The sequence below is a fragment of the Triticum dicoccoides genome, chromosome 4B (assembly GCF_002162155.2).
Source record: "Triticum dicoccoides isolate Atlit2015 ecotype Zavitan chromosome 4B, WEW_v2.0, whole genome shotgun sequence".
In the NCBI taxonomy this organism is placed as follows: Eukaryota; Viridiplantae; Streptophyta; class Magnoliopsida; order Poales; family Poaceae; genus Triticum; species Triticum dicoccoides.
The window spans coordinates 53,973,633-53,988,242 of record NC_041387.1 but is presented as its reverse complement, the minus strand read 5'-3'; the positions used below and the strand labels follow the sequence as shown (position 1 = coordinate 53,988,242).

Sequence of the window (14,610 nt, the reverse complement as noted above, 5' to 3'; positions counted from 1 at the left end):
CACGTTGTTTTTTTTTTGATTTTTTCAAAATAAAGCAAAAACATCCCACCTACTAGGCCGGCACAACCTGCATATGACTAGAAACCCAACCTCTAGTTGGGCCAGGATGCAGGCCCGTACGGCCCAGTAGGCCCCATAGGGCAGAAGACTTGCAATAGGCCCACAAAGGCCTGCTTAGAGAGGAGCTCGACATGGTAGCCAGCATAAACGTTGACACTTTTATGTGCATTATACTTTATGTAGGTGTATGCACGACGTTTACAACTTCTGACTTGTGTGTTCATGTGGAAGCAAAATACCACTGTTTCCTTTAAAAGTAGTGAATCGCATGAACCGACTCATTGCCCTGCATTTCGGACGAAAAATCTTATGAGACTCAATTTATTTCTCATCGGAGTTGCCAAATGTCGGTATGGAAAAACGTTAAAACTATCTACGGAAGATTCACCGCTGGTAGCGGGGCCGTGACAGCGCCAACTCCGGCGGATGCCGTCCCCTTCACGCAGAACTCACTGGAGTGGTCCGACACGACGTTGTAGTTGCTGCTGGTCACGTTCCTGAAGTAGCACCCGTCGGTGGCGTTGTACCTGTACGTCTGCCGGACGCCCCATGACTTGCCGCCTCCCTCCTCATCCTCCACGAGGCTGCTCTGCGTGGTGCGCAGCGACTGGTACGGCGGCGCCGACGACCACCAGCCGGCGGCCACCGTCGTCTCCTCCAACCCGTGCGTGACAGTTAGACTATTCTGTTGATAGACCCAGCCAAGCGGGAAGTACCCGTGCGTCTGCGCCGAGTACAGGACGCCGCGGGCGCCGTCCGTGGCGACGACGCCGGTGTCCGCAACGATGGTCAGGTCCAGTGTCTCGAAGGTGAGGAGGTACTCGAGGGCGAACGTCCGTGTGGAGTTGGTCGTTATGTTCCCGTACGACGACTTCACCCACCCAATGGCGGAGACGAGCCGGTTCGCCGTCGCGTGGTAGTGGGTGTCGACGGGGTCTGCAGACTTGGACGACGTCGTGTTCGCTGGCGGCGCGAAGTAGCTCACGAGGCCCGCCGTGGTCGCCGTGGCCCCGGGGTCCAGCCAGAGGTGGAGGTTGGCGTCGACGTACCACACGCCCACGGTGTTGGTCACCGCGAACGCGAACTCGTGCGCCTTGCCGTCCAGCATCTTGCCCAGAAAAGGCGTGAGCTCGATGTCGTACGTCGGGAGGTTGAAGGAGCCGATGGGGACGATGGGCCTCCATAGGAGGGGGTAGATGCCGCCGGGGTAGATGACGGGGAACGGGCACACGGAGCCGGCGAGGAGACCGTCGACGCGAGCGGTGACCTCGCGGAACGGGCCGTTCTGGTACCCGGGCTGGTTCTTGTACCATAACTCGTCGTCTTCGTGGAACGAGACGTACAGTTCGAGGACCGCGCGGTAGGTGTTGGATGGCAGCGCGACGCTCTTGGACGCGATGTCGGCGGCATCGGGAACCACAGCCCGCCGTTCAGAGGGAGGGCTCGCGCCATCGGGACGATGAGGTCAGCGGGGGCCATGGCGGGCGGCGGCTTCGTCGGCGGCGTGCGGCGGAGGTAGAGGTGGAGCGTGACGTTGGCATGGTACACGCCGGTGAGCGTGGTGTTGACGAGGTTGCCGAGGTAGACGGCGAAGGTGGAGTTGCCAGCGGCGGCGAGGAGGGACGCGTACTTGGTGACGTCCTTGGAGACGGACCAGACGATGCCGTTGGGCGGCGGCGCGGCGGTGCTGCCACGGAGGAGCTCGGCGCCGCCGAGCCAGACGCCGAAGATCCTGTCGAGCTGGGCTCCCTGGCAGGCGGCACGCCACTCGAGCTCCGCGAGGGAGATCGCCGAGGCACGGCCGCCCGCCTTGACGAGGCAGCGCGGCGGGGAGTAGGCGACGGTGGCGGGGGGCTTGTGGAAGGTGGAGCCGAAGGAGGCGGACAGCAGGAGCGTGGAGCACCGGCGGCCGGAGCTGCCGCGTGCGCGTGGCGGGCGGTCCACCTCGAAGAAGGCGGTCGGCCGCGACGGGCTGGCTGGGGATTTGCGTAGGCTCCGAGGTGAGGCAACGGTGGCTGGGATAATCAAACAGAGGAGGAGGGCGAGGCGAACGCATGGCACGGCCATGGTTCACAACTTCAGAAAGATTAGAGCTGTGCGGAGGCAGTCTGCTGTGTTGCTACGTACGCGCGCTTAAAACTAGGAGGAGGACTGCAAGGACAACCAGGTCTAACCTCGAGGATAAGGCCATTGAAAGGAACAGTGTGGTGTTTCATGCTTCTTGGGTTGGGTACAGGACGAGCATGCTACTATGCCAACTGCCAAGGACTGACGAGATGGCTGACACATGCATGCATGCAGGTCAGGTCGGCATGCATGCAGGGCAGATAAGGATTAGCGGGCCAACCACAACCAGGAACAGCTTGCTCAATTTCGATCTGCAAATTGCATTATTGACCGGAAGTCCAGTTTGGCGTGAATGCACTAGCATGGAGCACATAATCGATGTGCGTCGCCCCCCACCGCACACGGGGACCCACCGAAATTATCCAACTCCTCGATCATACTCGTCAGCTCATGGGCATGGCCTGACTTTTTTTTTTGAAAACTTCCAATCTATTCATCTTCAATCATGGCAGTACAACGAATACAAGAAATAAAAATTACATCCAGATTCGTACACCACCTAGCGACGACTACAAGCACCGAAGCGAGCCGAAGGCGCGCCGCCGTCATCGCCCTTCCATCGACGGAGCCGGGCACAACTTGTTGTAGTAGACAGTCGGGAAGTCGTCGTGCTAAGGCCCCATAGGACCAGCACCCCAGAACAGCAACCACCGCCGATGAAAAATAACGTAGATCGGAAGGATCCGAACCGAAGACACACGAATGTAGACGAACAACGACGAGATCTGAGCAAATCCACCAAAGATAGATTTGCCGAAGACACACCTCCACACGCCCACCAACGATGCTAGAAGCACCGCCGGAACAGGGGCTAGGCGGGGAGACCTTTATTCCATCTTCAGGGAGCCGCCGCCGTCTCACCCTCCTGAGTAGGACACAAATCCTATCAAAATTGAAAAAAAACGACTAAAAACGAAGCCCTCCCGTCGGCCCTTGCCAGGATCCACCGCGCCTCCATGGCCCTAGGGCCACCGGAGACGAGGCGGACCTGCGCCGGCGCCGACGAAAGGCACGAACCCTAACTTTCTTTCTTGAAGGAGAGGAGGAGGAGGAGGCTGAGTCGCTAAAACTCATCTAGCTCTATGGCCTGACTTTACCACATAAATTACTCGGATAAGTAGTCCAAAAACTTGTAGTATATGTTGTGTTTTCATTAGTTTTGTATAAGTTGTGATTTAAAAGTCTTTTTTAGAACATGCCTTGTAAAGCACTATGTGATAAGTTTTCTTCAAAAAAACAGCATACTACACAACATTGATAGAAACTAGTCATAAGGGCAAAGAGATTGTTGTAGTTCCCTTTAAGCCTTGAACAATGTACCATTTGCCAGCACTATTTCTGAAAGTGAGATATAGATCATCAAATCATGGGCTATTGCCAATGTCCTCTTTTGCTTGTCCAATTTTATCGTGGAGAATTCATCTCATGAAGAATTTCATCTTGATGGATTATCCCACCACGCATCAAACCGTTGCTAAAAAAATCATGCATCAAATTAACCTGATCGTCAAGAAAATAAATCTGAGAAAACCTTATGCACAACGCCAGTTCTGAAAACTAAACCCGAATGGTCAAGTTGCACAACCACATTGCTGACCACCGCAAGGCTCTCTTTACAGAATGCACAACTGTATTGAACTTTACTGGGTTGTTACATATACACGAGGAGGCAAATATAATGTCGAGGGATGCACAAGAATGGGCACACACAAGAGCCGCTTTTTCGACGAAACAGACGCCCTGCCCACTAAAATTGCCAAAAAGGACCCCCTCCGGATGAAATAGACAAAAATGACCCCCTTAGCCGTGGCGGCAGGCACGGCAGACGACACGTGGCACCTGCAACCACGGCTTGAGGCGGCAGGCCCTGCCGCCACGCCAGCAGGCGGCCGCCCAGGTAAAACGAGAGTTGTACAATGCATCTCGCCGGCACGTAACGGGCCAGGCCATGTGGGCCCCGCCGCCACTCCACGAGGCGGCCAGAGTTGAGGCTGCCGCTCTGGGGACGAGGAAAAGACATCTGTTTGCGTATTTGTTGTGGCTCCTCGGGACTCTCTTTCCAAATTCACACGGGGGCGTAGTTCTCCCTTGTCTCATCTAACACTGTAGAGAATATGGTAGATGAATCTTTACCCGAGCAGCCAAAATACTGCTTCGGTTCTGCTATGCTATGTCATACATATAGAGGCTTGTGTGATGCCACACAAAAAACTTCTTTCGCACAAAAAGCTCTGTTACTTTGTGTCGCCTACGATTTTCTACAGTTGTGGTCCTGGGAATACCTCCCTGTAGGACGACGTCGTATACTAAATCACATACGCCCACACGACTATAGCGAGGGCAACAGTGTAACTATGGCCAGCAGGTGGACAAAGGCACGGAAATAATGGTCTCCAAATATTGCGAAAAATTGTTACCCAATATACCAGCAGCAGTTTGAGATACTTGATGAGTCACTAGTCACATGGAACCCGTGGACTCAAGAGCAGTTACAGATGGTCTTCGATACACGACCCATCACAGCAGGCATCTTGAGCGATAGTACATTCTGCCTGACTAACTGCTACTTATTGTTCCAGTGGTGTGTTGAGCCTTACAACCCGGAACGTGTCATGAGACAGTTTCCAAGATGTATCGAAGAGGAAACCCATAAGTAAGATGTGACCTTCCTAAATAGATAGTGTCTTTTTTAGTTTACTAAACTCACACTTTGTTACATGATTTGCAGGCTAACCAATATGGGCCGCGGTTGGAGTTGTTACGATTGGAGGGAATGCAACATTCAATGAGTACACTGGTGGGAAAATAAAGCGCTAGCAGATATAGTGCATCAACTTAGGTACACTTTATTTACATTATTTTATTACGATGACCATACGATGCGTGAAGATGCTTTGCTTTCATCACAACGGTTGATGTAACTATTTAATTTTGCAGACCTTACGACGGAAGTACATCTCAAGCGTACAAGCAGTGGTACTGCATCAGCATGCGTACTAGCTTGACCAGTCAACCACCTACGATACCAAAAAATCTCACACAGGAGGAGCAGATGCAGAGACAGATTGAGCTGCATGCAGCTTACTATCATGACCAGCTGGTAATCACATGTAACTTTTTCAGGTCCGTCATTTCATAATCATTTCAACTAAATAACAAGCAAATATTGTTCAGCTTGAAACTTGCAATGAAGTAGGGCAGATCGCGGCGGAAGCCATGCAGGCCCGGGGCCCAGCTCGCAAGTCATTCCACAAACATCTTCAAGACTATGTGGCAACAAAGTTCAGATGCGGTAGAGGCGGCGACGTTGTCACTGGAGCGTACAACATACCGGTAGCGAGGTTAGCCAGACTGAGTGCAGCGCCGTCGTCCAGACCGAGCGAGGCGCGTACAAGCCATGGGCCGTGGGGGAGGGTCCGAGTACTACAACGATATTATCACGACATGACTCATCTCTGCCACTCCATCGCTCTTCTTCGTTGCAGCTTGGTCAGGGACAGACATCTCAGGACCATGGCATGGGCTTGGATTCGATGCCGGAGCAGACTCTTTCCCCGAACCCATATGCGTACACAGGATATGGCACATACACCCAAGGTGAGGGATCTCAGCCATATCTCTCCACGCGAGGGATCTCCATGCCCGAGGAGACTCGTGTCCTAGAGATAAACCAGTACCACGTATAATGGCCAGAAGCACATGCAAGGGATCGATCAGGTAGTCATGTTTACATTTTAATGCATGCACAGGCAAGGGACAGCACAATTAGATAGATCTAACCGTCTGTTTACAATGTTTATATGTGCATGACATACCTGATCGTACATGGGATGATGAGGACACCCAACGTGGCCTCAACACATGCATTAGGGGAGCATCACATGATCATAGCGATACGGTTACAACATTAGTTTCAGAATTCTTCGGAGGGGACGTTATTGGTTAATCTTTTATCTCCGAGGAGACACAATCATACGCCTACAATTACGCATCAGGTTGGCAACAAGGATTCCAGACACCACTACCTACGTAGGTATCGCAGACACAGGAAGCCGAAGTGGAGTACGGCCACGGTCTTCGTGTAACTCGACCACCTAATTGCTTGTCGCTTTCCGGTCCAAAGGAAAGGCCAGGTGGCCGTCGTCGACTACGGTGATTCATCTATCTACTTGTGCGACCCATTATATCTACGCGTATCAGTATCAGACTTTCTGATTTATGTAACAAACATGTATGTATGCTGAAATAAAAATGCACTTGAATTCTAACATTAAATTAGATAAATAAATACAGCATCAGTAGTGTGTTGTATCGGATCACCTCTGGACCAGAATGACCAAAAAGACCCCCTCGGTTCCCGCGTGGCACCTGCCGCTACTGGACTAGTCGACAACAATGTTTTCCGCCTATATCTCCTGCCATACTGTCCCGCTTTTGAGTTCTCGCGTATACCTCACACCGCCCTTTCACGCCTATATCTCCCGCCATACTTTCTTGCTTGTGAGTTCCCGCCTATTCTTCTTTTCTGAACCTATAAAAACTCCTCCACACTAAGGTGGGTATGCACTTTAGTGTAGTCTCCTAGTCTCGTCAAGATGTCTCGTTATCCTTTTGATCGTAGTTTTCACCCTAGTATGTCCGAATGTCTTCTGCGTTTAGCCAACAATTTCAAGAGAGATAATATAATAGTTCCTTGGGATGAACTCATCAGTAGTGACACCCTGATGAATGAGCTGAGTCACGCATTATCTAGGTGTGGGTGGCCTTCCAGGACCTTTGAGGAGATACGGAAAGAACTTCTCAGGTTGCATGGAAGACGGAAGAAGATACATCATAAGAGTGAATCACACATGAGGTTTGCAGCAAAACATATTTTTTTATGGACTGCTGATAGCGAGGACAAAGACGATATCTTCATGCCCAGCACCAAGGCCAAGACTACCGTATCGTCAAAGGGCAAGAGTTCTGCATCGTTGAAGGGCAATAGTTCTGCATCATCCAAGGGCAAGAGTTCTTCATCCTTGAAGGGCAAGAGTTATGCATCGACGGAGGATGACAATGATGCCTTCATGTAATTTTTAAGCTGTATTTTTGGTTTTTAAGTTCAGTTCTACCATTTAATTCAGATGTACTTGCATTATTAGTTTATATTATCTTACTATAGGGCATTATGTTCTATCTTAAAATGATGTTGTACTTCTTGCATGACGTTCGATAAGTAGTTTGTATTATTAAGTGTTTTCGGGTGGGGGAGGGGGAAGGAAAGATGGAAAAATTGGCGGGAACGAAAATGGCGGAAATAATTTATGGCGGGAAAGAAAATTGCGGCAAGAAAATGCCACATTTTATTCCAAAAATATTTTTTTACTCATATCGACACGGTACAACTCAAATAAAATACATTGAACTACTGAAATAAAGCTACATTTAACTGTTGGGGAACGCGGTAATTTCAAAATTTTCCTACGATCACGCAAGATCTATCTAGGTGATGCATAATAATGCGAGGGGAGAGTGTGTCAACGTACCCTCGTAGACCGAAAGTGGAAGCGTTTCAATAACACGGTTGATGTAGTCGAACTTCTTCGCGATCCAACCGATCAAGTACCGAACGCACGGCACCTCCGCATTCAGCACACGTTCAGCTCGATGACGTCCCTCGTACTCTTGATCCAGTTGAGGCCGAGGAAGAGTTTCGTCAGCATGACGGCGTGGTGACGGTGATGATGAAGTTGCTGGTGTAGGGTTTCGCCTAAGCACTACGACGATATGACCGAGGTGAAAATACGTGGAGGGGGTGGGGCACCGCACACGGCTAAAAGATCAACTTGATCAACTTGTGTGTCTATGGGGTTCCCCCTTCATTGTATATAAAGGAGGAGAGGGGAGGCCGGCTATCCCTCCATGGCGCGCCCCCAAGAGGGGAATCCTACTAGGACTCCAAGTCCTAGTAGGTTTCTACCAAAAGGTAGAGAGGGGGAAGGAAGGAGAGGGAGAGGGAGAAGGAAAGGGGGAGCCGCTCCCCCCTTTCTAGTCCAATTCAGACTCTAGGGGGAGGGGGCGTGCGGCCTGCCCTGACCGCCCCTCTCTCTCCACTAAGGCCCATTGAGGCCCATTAGTTCCCCCGGGGGTTTCGATAACCCTCCGGCACTCCGGTTTTATCCGAAACTTCTCCGGAACACTTCCGGTGTCCGAATATAGTCGTCCAATATATCAATCTTTATGTCTCGACCATTTCGAGACTCCTCATCATGTCTTTGGTCTCATCCGGGACTCCGAACAAACTTCTAGCATAATGCTAAGCTAACAGATGGGTCATGTCCATCACATCATTCTCCTAATGATGTGATCCCGTTCATCAAATGACAACACATGTCTATGGTTAGGAAACATAACCATCTTTGATTAACAAGCTAGTCAAGTAGAGGCATACTAGGGATACTATGTTTTGTCTATGTATTCACACATGTACTAAGTTTACGGTTAATACAAATCTAGCATGAATAATAAACATTTATCATGAAATAAGGAAATAAATAATAAATTTATTATTGCCTCCAGGGCATATTTCCTCCAGTCTCCCACTTGCACTAGAGTCAATAATCTAGTTCACATCACCATGTGATTTAACACCAATAGTTCATATATATATATATATATATATATATATATATATATATATATATATATATATATATATATGTGATTAACACCCGTAGTTCCCATCGCCATGTGACCAACACCCAAAGGGTTTACTAGAGTCAATAAGCTAGTTCACATCGCTATGTGATAACACCCAAAGAGTACTAAGGTGTGATCATGTTTTGCTTGTGAGAGAAGTTTAGTCAACGGGTCTGTTACATTCAGATCCGTATGTATTTTGCAAATATTCTATGTCTATAATGCTATGCATGGAGCTACTTTAGCTAATTGCCCCCAAGTTTCAGTATGTATCTAGATTGAGACTCAGAGTCATCTGGATCGGTGTAAAAGCTTGCATCGACGTAACACTTTACGATGAACTCTTTATCACTTCCATAACCGAGAAATATTTACTTAGTCCTTAATAAGGATAATTTTGACCGCTGCCTAGTGATCTACTCTTAGATCACTATTTTACCCCCTTGCCAAACTCATGGCAAGGTACACAATAGGTCTGGTACACAGCATAGCATACTTTATAGAACCTATGACTGTGGCATAGGGAATGACTTTCATTCTATTTCTATATTCTGTCATGGTCGGGCTTTGAGTCTTACTCAACTTTAAACCTTGTAATATATACAAGAACTCCTTCTTTGATTGATCCATTTTGAACTCTTTCGAAAACTTGTCAAGGTATTTACTCATTGAAAAATCTTATCAAGCATCTTGATCTATCTCTATATATCTTGTTTCCAATATGTAAGCAGCTTCACTGAGGTCTTTCATTGAAAAACTTTTATTCGAGTATCCCTTTATGCTATCCAGAAATTCTATATCATTTCCAATCAACAATATGTTATCCACATATAATATTAGAAATGCTACAGAACTCCCACTCACTTTCTTGTAAATACACGCTTCTCCAAAAGTCTGTATAAAACCGTATACTTTGATCGCACTATCAAAGTGTTTATTCCAACTCGGAGAGGCTTGCACCAGTCCATAAATGGATAGCTGGAGCTTGCACACTTTGTTAGCACCCTTTGGATCGAGAAAACCTTCTGGTTGCATCATATACAACTCTTCTTCCAGAAATCCATTCAAGAATGTAGTTTTGACATCCATCTGCCAAATTTCATAATCATAAAATGCAGTAATTGCTAACATGATTCAGACAGACTTAAGCATCGCTACGGGTGAGAAAGTCTCATCGTAGTCAACTCCTTGAACTTGTCAAAAACCTTTTGTGACAAGTCGAGCTTTGTAGATAGTAACACTACTATCAGCGTTCGTCTTCCTCTTGAAGTTCCATTTATTTAATATGGCTTGCGATAATCGGGCAAGTCCACCAAAGTCCATACTTTGTTCTCATACATGGATCCCATCTCAGATTTCATGGCCTCAAGCCATTTCACGGAATCCGGTCTCATCATCGCTTCCTCATAGTTCGTAGGTTCATCATGGTCTAGTGACATGACTTCTAGAATAGGATTACCGTACCACTCTGGTGTGGATCATACTCCGGTTGACCTACGTTGTTCGGTAGTAACTTGATATGAAGTTCCATGATCATCATCATTAGCTTCCTCACTAATTGGTGTAGGAATCACTGGAACTGATTTCTGTGATGAACTACTTTCCAATTCGGGAGAAGGTACAATTACCTCATCAAGTTCTACTTTCCTCCCACTCACTTCTTTCGAGAGAAACTCCTTCTCTAGAAAGGATCCATTTTTAGCAACAAATATTTTGCCTTCGGATCTGTGATAGAAGGTGTACCAAACAGTTTTCTTTGGGTATCCTATGAAGACGCACTTCTCCGATTTAGGCTCGAGCTTATCAGGTTGAAGCTTTTTCACATAAGCATCGCAGCCCCAAACTTTAAGAAACGACAACTTTGGTTTCTTGCCAAACCACAGTTCATAAGGCGTCGTCTCAACGGATTTTGATGGTGCCATGTTTAACGTGAATGCAGTTGCCTCTAATGCATAACCCCAAAATGATAGTGGTAAATTGGTAAGAGACATCATAGACCGCACCATATCCAATAAAGTGCGGTTACGACCAGGGCCGACCCTGAGGGGGGGGGGGGGGCAGCAGGGGCGGCCGCCCCGGGCCCCCAGGATTGAGGGCCCCCCTCCCAAGTGTACGCATACATGTAAAGTAGCCCATAGGCCATAAAATCACAGCAGGTAAATGCATATAAATCGCTTCAATTAGCGTACGACCAGGAGGGAAAAGAGCAGCTACGTACCTAAATTACGTGGTTCGTTCTCTTTATTCCTTAATTATCATTAGGAAACATTCTTCCTCAAGAAGGAAAACGATCGTATGACGTGAGTTTATTCTTAATTTTCTGTTCTCTGTTCCCTGGTTTCATACACCAGATCCCAAATTGCAGAGGGTAGACTACTCTCCCAATGTTGTATGTAGCCGATGACGGAGCACGCGCACCGCCCAGCCCCTGAAAATTGGCCCTGCCGGAGTAGGCGCACACGTACATCGCCAAGCGCCTGCCATCAGACAATGCCAACACATCATCGCCGAGGGTCCAGCCACTGATGCCGATCTAATCAATCTAAGGTATATCATATTGTTTTTCATACAATTTTCAATAAAATATCATGCTAAGAGTAAGAAACAGTTTCATAAAAGTAGTAACCAAGAAGAAATTCTAGAAGCTGGGAAGGATTTTTCATGTTAAATATTTGCGTGTTTTGTTTGATTTGAGTCACTTCTTTGAAGAAAGTATTGCAAAACTAATGCTATTTCAGATTTAGGTACTGTGTCTATGATTGTTGCATCAACTAAAAATATGCTTTTGAACCTTTATATTATTGAAGAACCATTATGGGTAAATAATGACCCGACAAAGCTTAAACGATTATGCAACATTATTTATGGAGAAGAAATTGATGAATGAGATTAACATCGACACAATCATAAGTGATTTTACATAAAAGAATTTTACAAGAATTGTTTAGGTAACATGTATAAGTCATTTTATATGAATATTAGCTTTTGGCTGTATTTTAAGTAATTATTGATAACATTTTATAAATGCATATATTATTTTTATCATTGTTATGATTTATTACATTAGGGGGCCTCAAATTTTACTTTCGCCCCGGGCCCCCAAAATCTTAGGACCGGCCCTGGTTACGACGTTCGGACACACCATTACACTGTGGTGTTCCAGGTGGCGTGAGCTGTGAAACTATTGCACATTGTTTTAAATGAAGGCCAAACTTGTAACTCAAATATTCTCCTCCACGATCAGATCGTAGAAACTTTATTTTCTTGTTACAATGATTCTCCACTTCAGTCTAAAATTCTTTGAACTTTTCAAATGTTTCAGACTTTTGTTTCATTAAGTAGATATACCCTATCTTCTCAAATCATCTGTGAAAATAATGATGGCCTCCACGAGCATAAACACTCATTGGACCGCATACATCGGTATGTTTTATTTCCAATAAGTCACTAGCTCTTTCCATTGTTCCGGAGAACATAGTTTTAGTCATCTTGCCCATAAGGCACGGTTCGCAAGCATGAAATGATTCATAATCAAGTGATTCCAAAAGTCCATCTTTATGGAGTTTCTTTATGCGCTTTACATCGATATGACCCAAACGGCAGTGCCACAAATAACTTGCACTATCGTTATCAACTTTGCATCTTTTGGCATCAATACTATTAATATGTGTATTACCACGATCGAGATTCAACAAACCATCAACATTGGGTGTATGACCATAGAAGGTTTTATTCATGTAAGCAGAATAACAATTATCCTCTTTCTTAAATGAATAACCTTATTGCAATAAACATGATCTAATCATATTCATGCTCAACGCAAACACCAAATAACATTTATTTAGGTTCAACACTAATTCCGAAAGTATAAGGAGTGTGCGATGATGATCATATCAATCTTGGAACCACTTCCAACATACATCGTCACTTCACCCTCAACTAGTCTCTGTTTATTCTGTAACTCCTGTCTTGAGTTAGTAATCTTAGCAACCGAACAAGTATCGAATACCCAGGGGCTACTATGGACACTAGCACAGTACACATCAATAACTTGTATATCAAATATACCTTTGTTCACTTTGCCATCCCTCTTATCCACCAAATATTTGGCGTAGTTCCGCTTCGAGTGACCATTTCCTTTGCAGTAGAAGCACTCAGTTTCAGGCTTAGGTCTAGCTTTGGGCTTCTTCACGGGAGTGACAACTTGGTTGCCATTATACTAGAAGTTCACTTTCTTTCCCTTTGCCCTTTTCTTGAAACTAGTGGTCTTGTTAATCAACAACACTTGATGCTCTTTCTTGATTTCTACCTTCGTCGATTTCAGCATCACGAAGAGGTCGGGAATCATTTTTGTCATCCCTTGCATACTATAGTTCATCACGAGGTTCCAGTAACTTGGTGATGGTGACTAAAGAACTCTGTCAATCACTATCTTATCTGGAAGATTAACTCCCACTTGATTCAAGAGATTGTAGTACCCAGACATTCTGAGTACATGCTCACTAGCTGAGCAAATCTCCTCCATCTTTTAGGCGAAGTACTTGTCGGAGGTGTCATACTTCTCGACATGGGCATGAGTCTGAAATACCAATTTCAGTTCTTGGAACATCTCATATGCTCTGTGGCGTCCAAAACATTTTTGAAGTCTCGGTTCTAAGCCGTAAATCATGGTGCACTAAACTATCAAGTAGTCATCATATTGAGCTAGTCAAACATTCATAACGTCTGCGTCTGCTCCTGCAATAGGTCTGTCACCTAGTGGTGCATCAAGGACATAATTCTTCTGTGCAGTAAGTGGGACCTCAGAACTCCCACTTAGATAGACATCCCTCTAGTCATCTAAATGATCACGTGATCCAAATCAACTAAACCATGTCCGATCATCACGTGAGATGGAGTAGTTTTCAATGGTGAACATCACTATGTTGATCATATCTACTATATGATTCACGCTCGACCTTTTGGTCTCCGGTGTTCAGAGGCCATATCTGCATATGCTAGGCTCGTCAAGTTTAACCCGAGTATTTTGCGCGCGCAAAACTGGCTTGCACCCATTATATGTGAACATAGAGCTTATCACCCGATCATCATGTGGTGTCTTAGCATGAAGAACTGTCGCAATGGTGCATACTCAGGGAGAACACTTATACCCTGAAATTTAGTAAGGGATCATCTTATAATGCTACTGCTGTACTAAGAAAAACAAGATGCATAGAACATAAACATCACATGCAATCAAAATATGTGACATGATATGTCCATCATCATCTTATGCTCATGATCTCCATCACCAAAGCATCGTCATGATCTCCATCGTCACTGGCTTGACACCTTGATCTCCATCGAAGCATCGTTGTCATCTCGGCAACTATTGCTACTATGACTATCGCTACCACTTAGTCATAAAGTAAAGCAATTGCATGGCCATTGCATTTCCTACAATAAAGCGACAACCATATGGCTCCTGCCAGTTGCCGATAACTCTATTACAAAACATGATCATCTCATACAACAAATTATATCACATCATGTCTTGACCATATCACATCACAACAAGCCCTGCAAAAACAAGTTAGACGCCCTCTACTTTGTTGTTGCAAGTTTTACGTGGCTACTGCGGGCTTCTAGCAAGAACCGTTCTTACCTACGCATCAAAACCACAACGATTTTTCGTCAAGTGTGCTATTTTAACCATCAACAAGGATCGGCCGTAGTCAAACTCGATTCAATTAAAGTTGGAGA

The 14,610-nt window shown here is 46.1% G+C and overlaps 1 pseudogene; it reads right to left on the bottom strand.

Moving 5' to 3' along the window:
• Positions 1-306: 306 nt before the first annotated feature.
• LOC119293320 lies at positions 307-2,181 on the bottom strand (annotated as a pseudogene).
• Positions 2,182-14,610: the final 12,429 nt, after the last annotated feature.